At 37.7% G+C, this 22,666-nt stretch overlaps 1 long non-coding RNA gene across 3 annotated transcripts in view; it reads left to right on the top strand.

Moving 5' to 3' along the window:
* The window catches only part of LOC146402227 (uncharacterized), a 228,003-nt gene that overhangs the window by 73,215 nt on the left and 132,122 nt on the right, over positions 1 to 22,666 (top strand). Inside the window, exons 3-4 of one of the 3 annotated variants that reach the window (XR_014805572.1) lie at positions 4,812 to 5,425; positions 6,285 to 7,549. The exons of 1 other annotated variant lie outside the window; for it this stretch is intronic. This is a non-coding gene — a long non-coding RNA (uncharacterized LOC146402227). Of the gene's footprint in view, positions 1 to 4,811; positions 5,426 to 6,284; positions 9,508 to 22,666 lie in introns of those variants that run through there. One more of the 3 variants, XR_014805569.1, reaches the window with a different exon arrangement.

The following is a 22,666-nucleotide window of genomic DNA, read 5'->3' as shown; positions in this document are numbered from 1 at the left end:
AAATAATTTCTAAAGAGATGACTGGTATTAAAAACTACTCTTTTTTTTCTTTGGGCTAGGACATTGAAAACCAGGTGCTAAAGATAATCTTACTTTGGGGTTATCTTTCAGCAAAACTAACCCTAAATGTATTGGTTTCTTGGAAACAGTGTTACCCATCTTTTTCTTGACTCCTTTTTTCTTCCCACCCACTACCCCAAATCTCTTTGCAAATCTGCTGCCACTGGTTTTGAAAAAGATCCAGGATCCAGCCACTTGAAACCCCTTGGCAACCACAACCCGAGTCCAGGTTGCATCATTTCCTGCTAGGACTGCTGCTGCTCCTGCTTCCCTTCTGTGATGTATTCTATACCAGCCAGAATGATCTTTTAAATGAGTAAATTAGGTTATGTTTCTCCTCTGTTGGTTTCTCTTCTCCCTGGAGTAAATCTCAAATTGTTGCCACTTGAGTCCACCCCACCTTACTTGATAGAGACCCTCTGGCTCTTGGCTGTCATCTACCACCCTGCTGGCTGCCTCCACCACAGCCTCCCTGCTGGTCATGGACACAGTGAGCATGATTCCACTGCGGGCTTTGGCCCTGGTTGTTGCCACTGCCTCGAATATCTTTTCACAACAAAGTTGTAGGGTTTGTTGCCTTCATTCAGGTCTTTATACAAATTTACTGTATCAGAGAGGCCTTCCCTAAACTAATCTCCTATTCTTCTGGTTACTGTCTTTTCTTATCTAGATAGATAAGCTATTTTCTTAGAGAATTGTTTCTTAGAGAATTCATGTCTCTAGGTAAGCAAATCAAAGTTCCAAAAGAGCCTGAATTTTGTTTTCTTCTTGCTGTGTTCCTATGCCTAGAACTCTTCTAGCTACATGATAAATGCCACATGGATATTGCTTGAATGAATACACAAAGGGCAGTGCCTACTTAGTCACCAGAAGTTGGAGTGGGTGCACTCCTGCTGGGAAAGTCACAACATGAATTTATACTTTGCGAAAGCTTGTTACAGCAGCTCAGAGCCACTTTTTTATGGGACTACAATCTTACTATGTACAAATGGCCTATTGATTCATGTCTCCGATTTTTTCACACTGTGACTTACCAAGGGCTTTTAAGCCCTTTCCTGCATATTATCTCATAAAATTCGAATAGAATTTTCAGTATTATTTTTCAAATTTTAATGGTGGAAAGATGTAGACTCAAACAATGTGGCAGAGTTGAGATTCAAACCTAGGTTTTTCTTTTTTTTTTTTTTTTTTTTTTTGCTCAGAGGACTTTTTCTGTGCAAAGACGTACATGCCCTTTTATATGGATAGCCTTCTTGGAATTTTAAGAAACTTGGTATACTTTTAAGCATTACTTTAGGCATTAAAGCTGATTACTCGTGGGATTTGAAGTGACCTTTATTACTCAAAAGCATCTCTATCAAGAAACAAGGTAGGAAGAGCATATTCCAAGGATAGGTTGAACTTGTTAACACAGCATGGTAGCTGGTTCCACACAGGGCGTGTTGGAGGTCAGACAAAAGCTACAGATCTCTTAGGGCCAGCCTATAATGTTGTATAATGTCACTGCTACCACATCCAGACTGATGCTCTGATCAAAGTAGGTCACATGGCCAGTCCAGATTTCAGGAGAAGGGAATAAAATCTACCTCCCAACAAGGAAGTGGAAAAAGATCTTTCGCACATCATTGTAAAAGATGTGTTTTGGCCATCTTTGGAAACACAATCTACTTTCAAAAAACTCATAATTTTATTACTAGGAGAGAATAGAGACTTGAGTCTTAGGAAGTCAATGATGACTTCACCCTTTTGAAAAATGAAGGGTTTTCTTTGATGTGCTGGCTATTGAAGAAAACTTCCTCTCCAGATAGTATCCCCTTCACTGAGTATGCTATTAGGTCCAAGAGATACATTGTTCCTCTTGACTGTGACAACACTGATAACACCTTCAAAAGAATAAGTAAAAGCCGTATTGTGGAATCTCAGTGAGTTCTCCATATTTCTTGTGTACTTTGCAAAACGATTTAATGAAACAGGCATGTTATTTGTCACAGAGAAACCTTGCACAAGACAATGAACACCAATCACGGCCACGCACTTCCATTAGCAGAATAGAATGTGAAGTAATATTGTAATCTGTAGTCTTTCAAATTAAAAAAGCAACAAGTATACAAGCAGTTTTATTTTTTAAATTTTTTATTATACTTGATTTACAATGTTCTGTCAGTTTCTGCTCTACAGCAAAGTGAGCCCAGTTTTACTTGTATATACATGCTGTTTTTCATATTATCCTCCAGCATGTTCCATCACAAGTTATCAGATAGAGTCCCTTGGGCTATACAGCAGAATCTCACTGCTTATCCATTCCAAATGCTGTAGTTTGCATCTACTAAGCCCAAACTCCCAGTTCCTCCCCCTCCCTCTTGGCAATCACAAGTCTATATTCCATGTCCATGAGTTTGATTTTCTGTAGATAGGTTCATTTGTGATGAATATTAGATTCCAGATATGTGATATCATATAGTATTTGTCTTTCTCCTTCTGACTGACTTCACTGAGCATGAGAATCTACGGTTCCATCCAAGTTGTGGCAAATGGCGTTATTTTGTTCTTTTTAATGACTGAGTTGTTTTCCATTGTGTATATCTACCACATCTTCTTATTCCAGTCAGCAGTCATGGACATTTAGGTTTTTTCCATGCCTTGGTTATTGTGAATAGTGCTGCAACGGACATAGGGGTGCATGTGTCTTTTTCAGTGAATGCTTTGTGTGAATATATGCCCAGGAATGGGATTGCTGAAACAAGTAGTTTTAAATTCATGATTTCTATTTCACATTTATTTAGATATGCTTCTGGCACACCGCTAGGTATGTGCTGGGGCACTGAATAAATATTTCCAAATGTTAGTTACTTTAATTACAAAATCAGTTTGTTTTGTTTTAGAAATTCCTTATGGAGAAGAAAATGCTGTAATTTACTCTAAGGGGTAGATTCTTACTCTTCTTAGAGACATATGTAAACTATATACAGATAGTTTGTCTAGCCATCGATTTCACTTTCACTTTATCACTATCATTTTCAGTTTGTGACATTCTGGTCTCATGTTTTAATTTCTTACTCTATTCCTGTCTCCCCCAGTTCATTCCCCTCTGCTCCTTGGCAGGACACTCTGTCTGGAATTGCTGAGTTAACAACTTCCTCTGCTGTGATCATGTAATTCTAATCTTTTCTCCTCACAAGAGGACTTTTTGTGAATTCTAAACCCATATGCTGCATATTCCCATTGTGCCTCTGAAGTAAGTTCCAGACACGTGACAAATGTGGTCAAACTATTTACAGCAAATGTCCACAGGAGCATTCGTACTTTGCAACTGGGAAACTTGGGTTGATTCACAGAAAAGTTTCTGTTTGACTTGACTGTCATAAACAATGAGATCACAAAAGTAAACATACCACATTTGGCTGTCTGGACCCTTGCTTGCCTGAATATTTCTGGAAAGAGAGAAGCTATGTGGATCAGTCAGCATCAGGTTGTCTACATAATTAAAATATTTTCTAAGAAGTAAAAATTTTGGGGGGGAGGGGTTGGTTCTTTGAATAACTTTCATTCTCGTGGTAAGTAGGCAGTCATGGCATTTCAGTCAGCACTGTATAGCCAAATAAGTGTTGGGATATTTCATTATGATGTAGAAATACTTAGAGTAGAAGTAAATGTAATTTCACAGCTTACAACCTTACGTTATTGAGAAAATGGTTAGCTGCCTCAGAATGTATAGATGGCCTTGTTTCTTAGCATTTTAAGACATATTTTCTTAAGATGGTATTTATTTATTTTTATCTTTTTATCTTTTTTTTTTTTTTTTTTTTTTTTTTTTTTTGCTATTTTTTGGGCCGCTCCCACGGCATATGGAGGTTCCCAGGCCAGGGGCTGAATAGGAGCTGCAGCCACCGGCCTACGCCAGAGCCACAGCAACGCAGGATCCGAGCCGTGTCTGCAACCTACACCACAGCTCACGGCAACGCCGGATCGTTAACCCACTGAGCAAGGGCAGGGACCGAACCCGCAACCTCATGGTTCCTAGTCGGATTCGTTAACCACTGCGCCACGACAGGAACTCCTTAAGATGGCATTCAATTAAAAGTCCTTGTCCACATTCAGAAGTTTTTTTGATACTTCATAAAAAAATGAGGCATAAAAGTGCCACTTTGAGTTATCTCCTTATGCATTGACCACACACCCAAATAGTTAAAACTTTGCTGGTAACCATTCACCATGCAAATATAATTTAGTTAGAAGTGAAAAGAAATCAAGAATTCTTCTCATAATGGGCCAGAATATTTGTAAAAATATATCCATTTTTCTTGAAATGTGTTTGCCTTAGGTATAATCTATATTTGTTGGTTCTTTAGCATGCTATTTGCACTTCAAACAATTTTTCTCTCTTTATAATGCACAGTAATAAATGGTATTATTGTATTTGGAAGTATGTTGGCAAGGGAAACTGGTAGAGTTAATCCAATAACTTGGAGCTCCTGGGAGAAAAGGTGCTATAGAAACAGAAGGTGTTATTATCGCTATTATTACTGTGTGGTGGTGGAAACCCTGTCTGTTCTTTATAAAAGCCGGCCATTTAAGAAGAAAGGCAGAATTGCTATAGGGGGAGTTGAAGGCATTTCAAATTTTGATAAATTTACACAGCTAGGTAGTAGAAAAAAATCTTAAAAAAAATCTAAAAAGGAAAATAGCTGGCTTAGATTTCTTGTTACTCCTCTGCAGTTTGGAACATAATGCTATCAATGATTATTTTCCAGATACGACATGGAACTGAAAAATCGAAATCTTGGAGGTGCTAGTGATCAAACTAGAAAAAATTCTCTTTAGAATAGAATTAGTAAAGCACTGACTTTTGAGATTTAAATGCATCAGAATCCAAGATGCACAGAAAGATAGTTTTCTATTGATAACTGAATACTCGTGAATAGGAATCACTAGGATGTGTTAGTATTAGGGAGGCAATAAATACAGTGGATGAGATCATTTCTGAAGTTAGATTTGTCTGCATTTAAATCTTGACTTGGTAGCCATGTGACCTTAAAAAAATGATTAACCTTTCCAAGCCCCAGTTTTTTCATCTATAAATTGGGGATGATAAAATCCAAGTAAAATCAGCCCCTTGCACATGGGAGAGGTCTCAGAAATCGAGCCATCCTACCAACAAAATGTTAGCATTATCCTAATGAAAACTGATCTAGAACTATATTGGTAGCTCTTAATTGAGTTCTTAAGATATTTTTACAGTTTTTGCATTATTAACTTACTTTCAGCTACTCACTTTAGAGAATGAGAGAGGGAAAGGAAAGGTCCCAGAAATAAATGCTCCAATTTTGATAAGACTTTTAGGGCTGAGAAGGACGTTATTCATAAAGTAAGTATGTTTGATGTTGGAAGTTTTTACTACATAAATAAAATTTAGGGAAATGAGAAGTTGAAATCATGTTGGCTCATTAGCCAGACATCTGCATCTTTATTTCATCATTATCAGTGGTATAATTGGAAGTTTTCTTGGATATAATGTTGTAAAGAATCTCTTAGGGGTATATTTTTAAAATTGTTGACCAGGTATATTTTCTTGTTCCAGTCATTTTAGTTATTCTATAACTAAGAAAACAGGAAATGTGTTTGAACTTAATCTTCCTGTAGCTGTGTCTCAGAAGAGGATATTTCAGTGTAACTAGTTAACTTTAGATAAGAGGTGAATACTACCCAAGTTCATTTGAATATAAGACCCTGGGCCTGAAAATAATTATGGTATGATGAACATATTTAGGGTGTCAGAACAATGATTTAAAACCACATTGGCTCTGCTACCTATCTGACTACAGCTTTGATGAAAACTCTGGGCTGATATCGGAAGCAAGTAATTTTATTGCTGTGGACTGCTCAGTAGACCTGTCTTTATTCAGCTGAGAAAAGTGATTAGCTCAGTTCTTATTTCAAGATGGTATTTAAATTGGACCCAGATAAAAACCTTAAAGTGGCTGTGTTTCACTAAAGACCAATAAATCCTCATTTCTTTCTTTTTAAAAAATATCCTATATTGGTTCCTGGTACTGCCCTTCCTGTGCAATTTTACTCATGTCTCCCCATTTATACATATGTGCACACCCACATGACGTCATTTACTCTGTTCTTGCTATTCTCTTCTATTTAAACTGTTTATTCATTTTCCCTTAATTTTTCCCTTGTCGTCTTGCTGGTGTCAAATGAATTCCCTCATTCTGCAGAAGCTCAGCAGGAAATGTATTAATGCAGCTGGAACATAACTACTGTCAGGACGGTGGAGTGACCTCTGTACTTGAAAAATAAAAGAACTGAAAAGTATCCTGCAGCTAGAAGTCAGGAGGAAAAAGTCTTGATGCATCTTCTTCATTTCCATCCAAGAAGTGTTTGCCCTATATCTAAGGAATCCGGTGAGAAAAATCTTAAAAAGTTTAAATGAAGATAAAACAGGCAGAAATGCTGAATTTGGGCTACGTCTTAATACTCTGAAGTTGCAATTCAAAAGGAATCTGGGATATTGAGGTACACGGTGGATATGAACATGAATGCGACATTGTCCTTACACCATTTACTTAAGTTGTATTATTTCCAGAAGTGAGAACCACCTCAAAAATTTATCTTCCAAAGTTAAAAGGGATTCATGTTTCCAGCCACGCTTCATCAATGTCAGGCTGTGATGGTCAGCTATTGCATGGGTATCCTTGTTGCCGCAGCCAACAGCAACTTAGCCAGGACTGAAAGGATGTCCATTTTCTCTCCTACTGAGTCGCTTGCTTGCCAAGAGTATTTTTTTTCCATGACTAACACTCAATGAAACATCTGATGTTTGAAAACAAGATTGCTTTCCCTTGCAATTGTTACTAAATTCTTTGCCTGGGCTATAACGCATAGACTTTGATCTAAAGTCCTACCACTGCTAGAAGGACTTGTGTGATTACGATAATGTGCACTGCTCTTTTTGCTATTCCTGTAGGGAAAATAAACCCCACATTAGTTCCATATTAGTACCTGACTTGGAGAAGTTAAAAAGCACCAGAAAAAGGTTAAACAGAGTCAAGTACACATAAGAGAGCAGTGGTTATTAGTGTTTAGGGAGCCATTAAAAAAATTCTGCTTATACAGAAGAATTTATTGGTGCTCCCGCTTCTGGCTGCTTTATGCATTTTAATAAAAAGTGTAGGGGGTGTGTGTGTGCACACGCGCATGCACTTGCACACGTTTTATGGCAATGATTGAACAAGGATTTTAACTCTTTGGTCTGTTGGTAATTTCATCTCTTCCTTTTTACCCTAAATCTCTCTTTTGAACTTTTGGTTTCTGAAAATTCTGAAATGGTTGTTATATTTTTATTAAGGTAATTGCTGAAAAATATGCCTGTTGACTCTTGGGATATATTTTTTCTGATAAGTGTATTGGGAAGGCTTTTTACTTTAGATGTTTGACGGAAATTACCTAGAGAAAATACTAAATACACAGTTTTCTGAAACAAGGAAAGTTTGTGAAATTCTGTATTTCTTGTGCCTTGAAATTTAAAAATGCAATTTATTAGGAAAGATAGGTGAATTATGACCTAAAAAAGTGGTTTAAGCGTGTGCATTTAACTGTTCCTTCTAAATTCTCACTGAAATGGCTAAAGGAACATGACATTAGAGAAAAAGGTAGGCCAGTGTTGAAAATTAGGATGAAAATGTTATCAACACTAAAGAAAGACACTTGTAAAAGATTGAATTCTGAGGAGAGCCAACCCGTATGTGAAATAAATGTCTTCTGTTTCTAAGAGGAACATACACTGAGACAAACCCAACTGTAAGCTTGATGTGGTAGTAAGGACAAGAGTAGTCACTGCAGTGGGGGAACTAGACAAATACTGGACTGTCATGTTTACCAGGTAGAACATTCACAGCACTTACTCCTAAGTTATGCTTGGAATGTCTGTCAGGTTCAGCTATGTCGAACTTGATGTTAGAGCTAACCTCTACCACGGTCTTTTTTGTGTGTGTTTGTGTTCCCTTTGATGGTTTTTCTTTGCAGTTAGAGAGCACCGTGTATGGCTTGAAGTGTTTTACATTTATCTAGATTAGTTTTATGCCATCAAATATGCTCTATCTTGGTGAATGTTCCATGTACACATGAACAGAATGTGTATTTCGCAGTTGTTGCACAGCGTTAATTAGGACATGTTGGTTGCTTATGTTGTGAGGTCTGTATTCCTACTGATTTTGTTGACCGCTCTATCCATTATTAAGAAATGGGTACTGAAATCCCTAACTATAATGGTAAATTTACATACCACTCCTTGCATTTCTATCAGTTGTTTTATGTACTGGAAACTATGTACTTTTTTTTTTTTTTCTTTTTGTCTTTTTGCCACTTCTTGGGCCTGCTCCTGCGACATACGGAGGTTCCCAGGCTAGGGGTCGAATCGGAGCTGTAGCCACTGGCCTATGCCAGAGCCACAGCAACGCAGGATCCGAGCCGCGTCTGCGACCTACACCACAGCTCACAGCATCGCCGGATCCTTAACCCACTGAGCAAGGCCAGGGATCAAACTGCAACCTCATGGTTCCTAGTCGGATTCGTTAACCACTGCGCCACAATGGGAACTCCTGGAAACTATGTTCTTAAGTTAAAAAAGTTTAAGATTTTTATGTTGTCTTGATAAATTGATCCCTGTACAGCCATGATACTCTTTACTCCGAAATCTGGGAATAATTTGAATAACACCATCACTCTATTTTGATTAATGTTAGCATGGTGTGTCTTTTTACATCTTTTTTTTTTTTTTTTTTTTTTTTTTTGGTCTTTTTGCCTTTTCTAGGGCTGCTCCTGCAACATATGGAGGTTCCCAGGCTAGGGGTCTAATCAGAGCTGTAGCCACTGGCCTACGCCACAGCCACAGCAACGTGGGATCCGAGCCGCGTCTGCAACCTATACCACAGCTCATGGCAATGCTGGATCCTTAACCCGCTGAGCAAGTCCAGGGATTGAACCCGCAACCTCATGGTTCCTAGTTGGATTCTTTAACCATTGTGCCACGATGGGAACTCCTCTTTTTACATCTTTTATTTTTAATCCATGTGTGACTTTGTTTTTAAAATGTGGTTTGTAGGCAGAATATATTTGTTTTGTTTCTATATCCAATATGACAATCTTTGCCTTTTATTTACAATATTTAGGTCATTTATATTTAATGTGATTGATGATATGGTTGGGCTTGAATCTATCATCTTGCTATGTTTATTTACCCTCTTTTTTTTCTTTTTGAATTAATTGAAACTATTTTATGATTCCATGTTGTTTCCTCTTTTGATTCGTTAGATATAACTCAGATGTGCTGTTTTAATGTTTGTGTTAGGGCATATACTATCTATCTTTAATATATCACAGTTTACATTCAAGTGACATTATACCATGTTGTGTTTACTATAAAAATCTTAGTGTAGCCTACTTCTGTTTCCTCATTGCTGACTTTTGTACTAGTATTGGCATGTATTTAACATTTACATAAGTTATAAATACTATGCTAAAGTGGTACTATTTTTATTTAAGTAGTCAAGTATCTTTTAAAAAGATTTAATTAAAAAAGAAAAAATCCACATACTTACCAATGTTGTTACTTCTGGTTATCTTAATTCCTTTACATAGATTCATATTTCCATTTGGTGTTACTTTCCTTTTGTCTGCAGAGATTCTTCTACCATTTCTTAGAATGCAGGTTGGCTGGTAATACATTCTTCCAGCTTCGGTATATTTATATCTGAAAGTCTTACTTGCTTTTGTTTAGAGATATTTTCACTGTATATAGAATTTTATTCTCCTTAAATGAAGGAGTTCGCTGGGTTCTGCCTCAGTTTCCTTTGTTGCATCATGGTTAGAGACTCTCTCTAGGCAGTAAGCTGAGGAAATCTTAGGGCTCATGTTTGTGTTTTACTCTCAGGGATCACTGTTTTCCACTGCCTGATGTTCAGTGTCCTGAAAATTGTTAATCATAAACTTTGACAGATAAGTAATTGTTTCTGGCAGCAGGGTAAATCTGGTTCCTGTTATTCCATCTTGATTGGGAGTGGAAGTCCCTTTAATTGGATTATAATCAAATTTGCATTAAAAATCATCATATATTTAGCTCTGTATGTTTGGTACAAGCAAGTATATGAATATAAAATCATCTTGGAAAATTCTTTTATCATCATATAATTATAATTTATTTAGTACTTAATATTTTATCTTTTTTTTTTGCTATGAATACTGCTCCTCTTGCTTTGCTATGTTCTCTATCTGCTTTGAATTTCTTTGACCATCTCTCTTGGTTTTATTGTTTGAAATTTGTTTTATTTTAGTTGAGGTACACTGTATTATAAAAAATTTGCAAGGCTCGTAATGCGTAATATTATAGTTCTCCTTAGTCCTGAGGCCTTTACCCTGTTGGCAACCACTTTTTAATTTTAGCTCTCTTTTTTTATTTCCTTGCATATATATATATATTTTTGGTCTTTTTGTCTTTTTAGGGTCACATCTGCGGCATATGGAGGTTTCCAGACTAGGGGTCTAATCGGAGCCAGCCTACTACACCACAGCCACAACAGTGCCAAATCCATGTTGTGTCTGGGACCTACACTGCAGCTCACTGGCAACGCTGGATCCTTGACCCACTGAGAAAGTCCGGGGATCAAATCCACAACCTCATGGTTCCTAGTCGGATTTGTTTCTGCTGTGCCTCAATGGGAACTCCTTTCTTGCATATTTTAAAACAAAAAGAGTGCTGAAATGATTACTCCCCACCCTCACCCCCATTTTCAGACATAATTAATAATTGATTAGTAATTTGGTGATACTTAGTTTTCTTACACTTTCCTCCACTCTGGGCCATAAACAGTTTTATTAAGTCTTCCCATAGGAATATGCTATATTTTTAAATAATCAATAATCAGAATTTCTATATGAAAATTCATTACATGAAAATGTTTGAGTCATTTTTGTGCTATGTTAATATTACCTTGCTTGTTAAACCTTCTGATTTTCCTGCATATGGTAATTGTCTTATATTTATTTTTACTTTATTACGTATTTTTCACTAATTCTGCTCCATAGTATTGGCCAAATTAAAAAACAACAACAACAACAACAAAAAACTGCTGAAAAGTTGAGAGGCTTTTCTCTCTGTTTAGTTCATCCTTTTTGAACCTTGCATCATTGTGCTCCATTGTGGACTGCTTGCTTTGCAAGCCATCAGCCTTGGACTTCTCTCAACATTATCCTGTGAATTTCTATTAACAGACCTTTTTGTTGGATTTCCTTTTTTCTGTATTCTAAGTTATCTTCTTGCTTGTTTTAAGCCCTCAGTTTTGTTTGTCACCTCCTGTGGTAGCTTCCTGAGACATGATGCATGGGAGATAAATGTTTTAAGATCTTGCATGTCTGAAACATCTTTACTCTCCAATTTGATAAACACTTATAAATTGGAAATTCATCATGTTACAATTTTTCAGGGAAACAGTAGCTTTCAGAGTTGCTGGAAAAACCGAATAGAATTCTAACTTTTTATTCTTTGAGTATGACCTTATTTTGCACTTGAAAAGTTTTTAGATTTTTTTTTTTTTTCTTGGACAGATGATGTGCCCTAGAGGGAGTTTACTTGGATTCATTGTTTTGGGCACCAGCTGAGACTATTTAATTTGGAAGCTGGTGTCTTTTATTTATGGACTTTTTAATATTGTTACTTAGGTAATTTCCTCCTCTCCATTTTCTTTCTGGAGCTCTTACTAATACCCAGTCTTCATTCTGAGTTTACTGTGTGGCAGGTACTGTTACAATGGCTTCATAGGTACTAAATTGAGGTAGGTTTTACTACCATATTTATTTCCACATGAAGAAACTGAGCTCAGAGAGGTTAGGGAATTTGTCCATTATTATACAGATGATAAACAGAGCTGGGCTTCAAACCCTGACTATGCTGAGTTGGGGTATGGAATTTAATTCTTCCTTATGCATACTTTCAAGTGTCCTGAACCCCATTTTTTAGAGTAAACAGGTACCTCTCCTGAGCCCTTCTGGAGCTGTTGAGGTAGAATTAGCATGCTTGGAGGCTGGCCTAGCTTTAGCTTTCTGTTATCAGCTGACCCTACTAGTCTGACAGATTTCCAGATTTCAAATACTTGGTAATATCTTTTTTCTTAATCATGACCTTTTACTCCTTTTGGTCAGTAGACCTATACATTGATTTCTTCATACTGCTTTTGTGGATTTCAGGAGGGAGAAGTGATAAGGACAAGTACTTTACTTTCTTGGATATGAATACCCATCCATTTATTTTCAGCTTTCAATTAATAACCTTGTATTAAATAACACATAACCAAGTTGGTTTTTAATGCATTCAGATAGCGTCTATCTGTTAAGGTAACATGTGATTAACTTGAGAGTATTCCTTATGTCTTTATGTTTAACTTTTAGAGTTTTTGAGGATTAAGTGATTTTTTGAAATGTCTGTAGACCGTGTTTGGTATATAATGAACACTGAGAACATTAGCTATCCTTCATGCAGTTGTGATGGGAATGTAAAATGGAGTAACTGCTTTGGAAAACAGTTGGCAGTTCCAGAAAAAGTTGGACATAGTTGCTGTATGACCAAGCAATTCTACTCCTAGGTGTATACCTAAGAGAACTAAGAATGTGGTTTTATAAAATCTTGAACATGGAATGTTCATAGGAAGATTATTCATAATAGCTGAAATTGTGGAAACAACTCAATTGTCCATCAACCAATGAACAGACAAAATTTGGTGTATCAGTAAAGGGAGTATTATTCAGCCACAAAGGGAATGAAGACAAATACATGCTATAACATGGATGAACCTTGAAAAGAGTTTGCTAGGTGTAAGAAACCAGTCACAAAAGGCCATCCTCTTGCATGTTCCCATTGTATGAATTTTCCAGAATAAGCAAATTCATAGAGACAGAAAGTAGATTACTGGTTGCCAGGGGCTTAGCAGGAATGGAGGTGTATGCTAATGGATGTGGGGTTTTTTGAGGGGGAGTGATAAAGTATCCTGGTATTAGATAGTGATGATAGTTGTACAACCTTGCGAAGGTACTGAAAACCACTAAATTGTATATTTTTAAATGGTGAAATTTATGGTATGTGAATTATATCTCATCTGAAAAACAAAAAACAACCCAAATGAGAAAAAGTTAAGTTCATTGACTGGAAAACTCCAAAAAAAAAAAAAACAAAAAAAAAAACTGAGGTCAATATTTCATGAGCTACAGATTTAACATAATTCTAATAAAATTTCTAATTTTTTTTTTTTTTGGTGGAAAATAAGCTGCTTTCTAGAATGTATATGAATACACAATGGGCCAAAAAGAGCCAAAGCAATCTTAAAAAATGACAAACCTATAAGTCTTACAATGTAGAAACATCCAGAGTATAATCAGAAAATATGTGTTATTACTATAATACCGTGTGGCCCATAGACATTCAGAGTTTATACTAAATTATGCATAAAAGTGGCTAATGAAACAGAATAGAGAGTCTAGAAACAAATCTATACATAAGTTGATACGATTTTTGACAACTGCAGTACACTGTAAAAAACGTAATTATATTAATAAATGTTGGCCCAGCTGGGTGTTGACACAGGAGAAATTTGTCTGGTACTCTACCTTGCACCATACACATACATACACAGCATTTCCAGGTTTGTTACAGATTTAAAATGTAAAAGTTAAAATAATAGTCTTTAGAGGAAAACATATGAGAATACTTGAGACTTGGAAGTAGGTAAATATTTCTGATAGATAACAAAAAAGAGCTTTCGCCATAAAAGAAAAATCATAAATTGGACTCGGTTAAAATTAAAAACTTAGGAGTTCCCATCGTGGCTCAGTGGTTAGCGAATCCGACTAGGAACCATGAGGTGGTGGGTTCGATCCCCGGCCTTGCTCAGTGGGTTAAGGATCTGGCGTGGCCGTGAGCTATGGTGTAGGTCGCAGATGTGGCTCGGATCCTGCGTTGCTGTGGCTGTGGTTCGACTCCTAGCCTGGGAACCTCCATATGTGTCAGGAGTGGCCCAAGAAATGGCAAAAAAGACAAAACAAAAACAAAAAAACACTTAATAGCCACCATTAACAGAGTAAAAAGAGTGGTAGAAAACATTTGCAACACATGAATCTGACCAAGATCCAATATACAGAATAGAGAAAGAAGTACAAATCATTAAAACACAACTGATAAATAAGCAAAAGGCTTGAATAGACAGTTTGCAAAAGAGATATCCAAATGGCCAATAAACAGTTGGAAAGATAATAAACTTTGCAGTCACTGGGGAAATGAATAGTAAAATCACATTTGAAATACCATGATAGACACAGTAGAAGAGCTAATATTTAAAGGCTGTAAAACGAGTGTCGGTGAGGACAGGGAGCACCTGGAACTCTCACACATTGTTGGTGTGTAAATTGTTACAGCCACTTGAGAACCCTGGCAGGATCACTAAAACTAAATACATAGCTCATGATCTAGGCAACACTAATTTATGCCATTAGAAGTCAGGATATTAGTACCTTTGTGGAAGTAAGGGAGGGTTGGGAAGGGGACAAGTAGAAGAAGGGCTTCAGCCATAGTGATAAGGTAGTATTTGATCTGGGTGCTTGTTATATGTGTTCATTCAGTTTGTGTGTACACTAAAGACTAATGAATTTTTCTGTATGTATAAAGTAAAATGTTAGAAAAAGACAATAAAGTGCAAAGTCAGATGGTATAAATAAGATAGTGTGTTGCCTACCACTATAAATAGAAGTGTATAAAAAACCTCCAACAGGGGAGTTCCCATCGTGGCGCAGTGGTTAACGAATCCGACTAGGAACCATGAGGTTGCGGGTTCGATCCCTGCCCTTGCTCAGTGGGTTAATGATCCGGTGTTGCCGTGAGCTATGGTGTAGGTTGCAGACGCGGTTCGGATCCCGCGTTGCTGTGGCTCTGGCGTAGGCCGGTGGCTACAGCTCCGATTCAACCCCTAGCCTGGGAACCTCCACATGCCGCGGGAGCAGCCCAAGAAATAGCAACAATAACAACAACAACAACAAAAAAGACAAAAGACAAAAAAAAAAACAAAACAAAAAAAACCTCCAACAAATGGGATAAGATGGTCAAATTGGTCACGGCATGGGTATGTCTGGAGTCTGTGGTGGGGATTCGGGAAAAGAAGTATCTCCTGATAGAGCTTGGACTGGGTTGGTTTCAGTTTTCTAGCTGAGTCGATGGTATACCCTCATCTTCTTAAGTTTATCTACTGTAGAATCCATGCCAAAATCAAGGCTAGGAAATCACTTTGAGAGGAAGAAGCCCAATAAAAATGAAGAAAAGACTGGCTTACAACCTTAAACTTAAAATACTCACAAGTTCCTAGGCCACCCCTTGTAAGAAGAAAGCTGTGCTTAATTTCAACAAAGGGTAAATTTTCTCTGCATGACAGGTGTCCACCTTAATAAGGTGTCATTAAGTCTCAGCTGCAGAATCCTGGAAGAGTACAGGAAGCCATGTTCAACAATGAAGAAGCTTGAGGCAATTAGTACCAAAGGATGAGTAGTACCCTTTGTAACACATGAAAAACAAAGAGGAAAACAGAGAGGTAAATGGCATTACTTTGTATCTCTTGAGGTTATTAGACCAGTTCTTTACAGTGATATATTTCCCAGTTAACACTCTTTCAGACTTTGCATTTCTGTCTTGCACGTAGCCTCTCAAAAAAACTTACACATGCTCCAGCATGTTTTGTTGTCTTTCTCAAAGAGGAAGTAAGAGAACACTGTCCATGAACAAAGCTATCCCTTGGTGTTACATCCCAGCAATACAGCATTTTGACATCCACCTATAAACTATCCAAAAAAGATTAAGAAGAAAAGTCAAAATGTGTATCAGTATATGGAGTCTTTTGCTTGTAGGTGAACAATATTATTAACTTGATATGAAGATATTGAAAGAATGATTTTAAGTGAATGGAATACAGAAGGTATTAAAAAAAATAAAAGGATAGGAAACATTTTTGGAAAATGACCAGGATGTTTGTTTATTTATTGGTTTTTGGCTTTTAGTCCTGCTTGGTTTTAAAAATATTTCTTTAAATTTTTTTTAAAAAAACTAGAGTATAGTTGATTTACAATGTTGTGTCAATTTCTGCTGTAGAGCAAATGACCCAGTCATGTGTGTGTGTGTATATATATATATACCTTTTTTCTCATTATCTTCCAACATGTTCTACCACCGGAGATTGGATATCGTTCCCAGTGCTAAATCTCACTGCTTATCCATTCTTCGCATTCAGTCCTGATTATTTGGTTAAAGAATTGTTTCCTAACTAGTTCAAATACTGTTTTATACCTTCTTAGTGATTTTTGTTACTTATTTTTTTCTGCCCTCTAATTGTCTAGAAATGACCTAAAATGGCAGTTTCCCCACTGTCCTATATAACTGCTTTTTTTAGTAGTTTGCATTTTAAAGTTAATTCTCCAAATATCCAAATTGTCAAGTTTTGTGAATGAGGGCAAGGGAATGAGGTCTTGGTGGTAGCTTTTTTCTTCTCCTTATCTGTTTGTGTATGTTTTACCTAGGTAGTAGTGTGGCCTTTTTGTCTTATTTTGTATTATGTAAACTTGTCTTTAACAGGAAGAAAAGCAACTGTCTATCTTTCCTTTATATAAGTAGAACAGTTAATTTTTCTGTTTCTATTAGTCCTTGATCTGCTGCTGCAAATGCTGGCATTGAGTTAACTTGAATAGTTATAAGCCACAGAAATATTTTTAATGTCAGTGGTGTATCCAACATAATTTTTTTAAATGTTGCTAAGCTTTTCAAAAAAGGAAGTGAATATATAAAGGATGATGGCCAAATAGTGTGTATCTTAATAGAATATAGGATCAGAGAATGTGGAATTCATCTGGAATAGTAGGATTTCACTAACAAATTCTTGGAGTTCCTCTCTGGTTTGTGGGATAAAATTAGTTGTGTGGGGGTGAGCAGGCAAAGGAGAGAGTAAAGGTTTTTGAGAAAACTAAGCTGGCAAGCTCCATAGGACCAAGGCTGGTGAATGGATTCTCTATTACTCCCAAAGCAGTGGATAATTCTGCAATTGGAGGTGTATAGTAAGAGCAATATAAGGACTATTTGTCAAACAGGTCACTGAATCCATGAAGTCAGAGTCATGTATCAAATTTCAAAGCATGGAAACCGGTAATAAAAAACTAAGTCTGGGCAGCTGGTCCTGGGTCATCTGGTGGTCCCAGCACAGACTCAAGTTCATTTGGCCTAAACTGTTTTATTGGCTTGTCCACTGTCAGGTAGTACCTGGAAGGTTTTGAGGGGCTAGAGACAAAGCTGAAGATTAACCACAACTTCTCTAACAATAAGTACTGTTGAAATACTTGACTAGCAGTGGAAGATCAGGTATATTGTCCCTTGATGCCCACCAAGCAACTGACTTTACATGAAGTCCTATTGCAGCTGGGCATTTGAATAAGTAACTTAAAAAATTTCTTTGGGCTTTAAGAAGTCTTTTGTCTTTTGATACTATTAGGATGTAGGAGGTCAACTTTTTATTCAGGAAACATATATTAAATACCACTTTGAATAGAGAGTACTCTTAAGCATGTGTAGAGAAAACACACTCCTGCTCTCATATGGGCAATCCTGAGTAATAGGCAGATTCAGATTATATTGTCTCGATTGGTACAGCAAGGAAGATATTCTTTAAATTGACAAAAAGGACTTTGCCTTTGATACAAGATGGTATTCGTCTGGCCACATTTAAATAGTGTGCTATATATACATGAGGAAGTGAGCAGAGATTTGCTAGGTTCATTGTTTGGTTATTATGCCTGACGTTGCTCTCAGTTCTGACCAGCTTCTGATAATCACCATCAATGTGCACATATGCCCACCTGCTACATAAAGGATCACTTTGGTAGAATTGCAGTTCTCTTTTTTTTCTTGACATACATGAGTAGGCATATAGATAGGTGCCTGCATCAGTCAGTGGCCAGGAAAGAGTTGATAATTGGTAATGTCCTGTTTTAACTAAACTTTCAGAATTGGCCCCATCCTGGAGGGTTTTAGAAGGCAGTGGAAAACCAGTGAAGGATATCAATCAAGGTACTCTATTTGTTCAACAGATGCATCAAATCAAGTGACTAGTAGTGCTAGGCACTGGTGATTTAAAAGTGAAGCATCAGACATAGTTCCTATTTCCAAAGAACTTACAGTCTATGGAAAATAGAGACCTCCCCCACCCAAGCCATTACAAAATAGTATGATAGGTGCTATAATGGGAATAATTACCAGATGGAAATACCTAAGCATGGAACATAACCTGGGATTGGAGGGGGTAGTCAAGGAGGTCATCGTAGAAGAGATGATACATCAGAACAAGGAGCCAGATGGCAAATAGGAAATATGTTCCAGACAAAGTATGAGTGATCTCAAAGGATCGGGGGAGAGGGAAGATAAAATACTGTGAGAGCAGAGGTGATTGAAGTGGTTGGAAGGGAGAGTGCTTTTATCTCAGTGGACCGTAGGTATTTGTAGCTTGAATTCATACTACCTGGTTCTGAAGAAACCTCAGTCTAAGTATTATAGGTTGGAGTACGAAACAAAGTAAAGTGTTCTAATGTCCTTGTGTTTTTCAGAAATAAGGATATCAATGAACTTTTGACTCTGATAAATTTATATGCATATTGTAATGTCCAGGGTAACTTGTGAAAGAATGGACAGAAAATATATAACTAACCCATAGAGGAAGGAAATGGAAAAGGTAGAGTGACCATCAAAAAATGTTTAAAAAGGAGGAGGGCAGAGAATTGGTGATACAAAGAGAAAACTGAAATTAGGTGATAAACATAAATACAAATGCCAATGCCAGTAATTAAATTAAAGGACAGAGTTGATCAGAAGGAACTAAAGAAGAACAACAAAAATCTATGTGCTATTAATGAGAAGCACTTCTAAAAGATATAGAGGAGTTCCCGTCATGGCTCAGTGGTCAACGAATCTAAGAACCATGAGGTTGTGTGTTCGATCCCTGGCCTTGCTCAGTGGGTTAAGGATCCAGTGTTGCCGTGAGCTGTGGTGTAGGTTGCAGACGCAGCTCGGATCCGGCGTTGCTGTAGCTCTGGTGCAGGCTGGTGGCTACAGCTCCGATTAGACCCCTAGCCGGGGAACCTCCCATATGGCGCGGGAGTGGCCCTAGAAAAGGCAAAAAAGACAAAAAAAATAAAAAAATAAAAAAAATAAAAGATACAGAAATATTGAAAATAAAACATGAAAAACAGTACACCAGGATGATTCCAAACAAAAACCCCCTGTGCAGTCATGTAATACCTAGTAAAATACAATTTAAGCAATTGACATTACTATAGGTAAAGAGGACCGTTTCTTTAAAGCATCTTTTTTTTTTTATACCAGTAAAACATAATTTTCTATACACTAGTAACAAGGTCTTGAAATATATGAAGCAAAATTTGGAAGAACTATAAGGAGAAATAGGTGAAGTCATAATAATCTTTTTAAATAATTGGTAGATCAAGCAGATAAAATTTCTGGAAGGGGATAAAAAATTCGATCAACAGAACTAACCAACTTGACCTGATGTATATATTTAATAAGGAATCAGAGACCACATGGGGTATTTGAAACACAAGATTTAGAATATTTGTTGGCAAAGGTGTTAGAAAACCTGAAGAATGAAATGGGAACGATGTTTACATAGAATTGATCGGGTCCTTTTGTGATGCCTTTGTCATAACCGTTGTTGCTACTGTTGCTGCCATCACTCCAGAAGCACAGCCAGAAGCTCTGTTAGATGCAAAGGAAGAGTGCTTCCTTCCTCCCTTCTGGTTTCTTACTAAATCCCCTCCATTCAATTTACCTTGTATAGTTGTGGTTTTCCTGATTGAACCTTGACTTAAGGGTTCACAGTGAAAAGACAAACAACCCAGTAGTGATCTGGGCAAATATCTTAGTCACTTAACAAGGAAGGCCAATAAATGTGGGGACAAATCCCTAATCTTGTTAATGATCATAAATACAAACCAAGAACACCATGAGGTCACATCTAAACTCACTGGGTTGGCGAATAAGAACAACTCCACAAGTAGTAGGGACGGTATGGGGTAAGTTGAATTCTAATGTTAGTGGGTCCGGACTGGGACGACCCCTTTGGCAGACAGTTAGGCAGTGCTAGGGGAGTTGAGATTTGCATACTCGTTAGTCCTCTGAGTCTCCTCTGAGGTATCCACTCTTGAGAAACCCCTGCATTATATTCATCAAGATTGACATATAAGCAATGTTACTATGCACATTTTTGTTGTTGTTGTTGTTGCTATTTCTTGGGCCGCTCCCATGGCATATGGAGATACCCAGGCTAGGGGTTGAATCGGAGCTGTAGCCACCGGCCTACGCCAGAGCCACAGCAACTCGGGATCCGAGCCGCGTCTGCAACCTACACCACAGCTGACGGCAACGCCGGATCGTTAACCCACTGAGCAAGGGCAGGGACCAAACCCGCAACCTCATGGTTCCTAGTCGGATTCGTTAACCACTGCGCCACGACGGGAACTCCTACTATGCACATTTATATAAAAGAGCCAACCAGAACCAAAAGAACAAGATTGGAAATAACCCAAATATCCACCAGCAACAGGTGGGAGAATTGAGTTGTATATGTATGATGGAAATGTGAAAAGAACGTTAGCTCTATGCCATCAATATGAATGCTCACAGAAGCATAATACTCATTCATTTATTCAACAAAAATTGATTGAGGACTCACTATGTGCCAGGCACTGTTCTAAATGCTGGGGAGACCCAGCGGAGCTAGCCCTCTAGTGGGGAAAGCACACAGAAAACAAACAAAAAACACTGAAATTCATGTAATGTCAAAGTGATGAGTGCTATGGAAAATAAGAAGGAAGCATCGAAAGGGGGTGAAATTCCTGGGAGTGGGACAGAGTGTGTAAGTTGGCAATTGAAAATAGGGAGGTCAGATAGACTCCATTGAGAGAGTGACAACAGAGAAGACTGAAGGTGTTACTGTGTGAGCCACAGGTGGTGGGATGGAAGGAACACCCCTCTGGCTGAGGAAACAGCCAGTGTACAGGCATAGGGTAGGGGCTTTGCTGGAGAGGAGGTAGAGCGGAATGAAATCGGATCAGGGAGGTAACTGTGTGCTCAGATCTTACAAAGCTTCATTGATATGACTGCTCTTATTGACTGGAGCCACCCCTGGACGGTTCTGAGCAGAGTCAGTGCCTCAACTTACAATAGGGTTGCCTTGGATGCAACATTGGGAATAGACTAGGAGAATGGGCCGTACTGAATGAGAAGCACATCACTGAAAGAATGTATATGGTGTATGTATATGTATGAAGACCCAAAGCAGCCAAACTAAGCAATATCCTGTCTGGTACACACACGCAGGTAGTAAAAGTATAAAGAAAGCGAGGGGAAGAGCTTTCTCGTCTCTGGACGAGGGGAGAGGTCTCATCTCTGGAAGACAGCACATGATGTAATGGGGAGAGTCTCTGAGTGGCCCCGTTGTCTTTCTTTGACTGGGTGGGGTTTTTACAGGTAATCACTTTATTAACACTTTAACTTCTGAGCATTTGTTTCAGGCATGTATTTCATACCTGCAAATAACAATAAAAAAGAAAGCAGAAAAAGAACCCTCCTCTTAGTGACAGCCTAAACTGTTTTACCAACCTCATTTACCCAACAGGTTGGTGTTACTCTAGATGAGGACAAGAATTTAAGTCGTGCTTGAGTACTGTCTGGGACATAAAAATTAAAGAATGTCAATGCATTCTTTGATGTGAGTTGTCCTTGACATGTGTATATCAACGTTTGGCTATTAAAATAACACACAAAAAAATGGAGACTTGGATGTCAGCCAATATGTTAATAGGCTGAACACCTCCAATTTAGATAAACAGGCTTATCAGTCAGGAGTATTTCCAGAGCTGCTACATGTGCAAGGAAATTTGGGAGTACAAAGGAATATTTAATTTAGTTAGGTAATTGTTACATTGATCTCATTTTTCTAAGACATTGTGTTATTAATTGCTAAATTGTGTATCAGCAGATAGAGTGCTGACAATATTATGGGAGAATCCCAGACATAGAGCCCAGATACGTCCTGTCTTTATTTTGGAATCAGTGGTAACCTGAGCACAGAATTTCATAGTCAGTTTTTATTAGCATGTTAGCAGGAAAGATGATGCAAAACAATGTGCTATAGTGCCTGTATATGGGTACTGGTTATCTTCGATGTGGAATAATTTCACACAAACTTCAGCCAACATGCTCAGCTTTCTCTTCATGATAGTTCCTCTGCCCAGAATGTTCCCATGTGTCTTTTGCCATGTGAGATAGGTGCAAATAGTCCTAGGACCATTCTTGATTCATTTGTTTCACATAGTATTCAGTGTGAAGGAGATGATTAAGTATTTTAGCTTAAAACACCCCCTGCTGGGCTGTATACAGTGTAAGTAATCAAGAGATAATGAATACTACAACTTCAGGAATTTTAAATTTCTTCTGCTTAATTATTTCAATAAGACTTGG

Source organism: Sus scrofa, chromosome 6 (assembly GCF_054392235.1).
Source record: "Sus scrofa isolate SSC_HxYL_T2T_F1_AM1 chromosome 6, Sscrofa_HxYL_maternal_Yorkshire_Landrace_v2.0, whole genome shotgun sequence".
Lineage (NCBI taxonomy): Eukaryota > Metazoa > Chordata > Mammalia > Artiodactyla > Suidae > Sus > Sus scrofa.
The sequence above is the reverse complement of the archived record's forward strand: the minus strand, read 5'-3'. Positions and strand labels throughout refer to the sequence as shown.